The sequence below is a fragment of the Penaeus monodon genome, chromosome 15 (genome assembly GCF_015228065.2).
Source record: "Penaeus monodon isolate SGIC_2016 chromosome 15, NSTDA_Pmon_1, whole genome shotgun sequence".
NCBI classification, from domain to species: Eukaryota; Metazoa; Arthropoda; class Malacostraca; order Decapoda; family Penaeidae; genus Penaeus; species Penaeus monodon.
Genome location: NC_051400.1, coordinates 35,422,613 through 35,423,360, shown reverse-complemented (window position 1 = coordinate 35,423,360; position 748 = coordinate 35,422,613).

The window sequence follows — 748 nt, the reverse complement described above, 5'->3', positions numbered from 1 at the left end:
AAAGCTAATGGAATGGTAATAAGCTGTTGTGAATACAATATTTGCCTGGCATGACTGAATAAAAAGCCATTTCTTTGTCAACATGAACCTGCCTGTCTTCGTGACGATAGAAAAAAAGGAGGAGCGGGGATACAGTATGGTATGGTACTGAACGATTCACAGTATTTGGGGCCACCATTAATAATAAAATAATAATTTGTATTTCCGTTAACTTAGAGTGTTTCTAGCATCGATTCAGGAGGCTCAGGGTACCCGAAAAGTTAACACGCTCCCACTGGCGCTCCTTATATGCTATGACCCACCGTGCATTCTAGGGAAGTAGGCGCTGTGGTCTGAGAACTTCTTCCTAGGTCGCCGTCATTATTCCGGTTCATGACGCCTGTTCGTGCCGGTATAGCATAGGAATTTATGGCAAATACCATCCTTATCAATTGGTATATTGAAAAGAGCTGCATAGAAACGGCGAGCTGACACGGAAGGCTAACAACTGCCGGTAAAAAACCGAGGCAGCATTGTCCTAACAAGGCAGGTTAAGCTCAGCCAGTAACCATTACTTAACTGATTCATAATGACAAGAATTAACGACAAAAAAAGCCAATACAAATAGGAGAGCACAACTGTGGCAATGCTTTGTACAATCAAAAATAACTGTTCTAAAAATCCATGACTTTTTCGTTGTTACTAACGATGAAACTATCGAAAAGTTGATGTCCAGAGAATATAAGTCCGCCCTCCCCCCTCCCCCCCG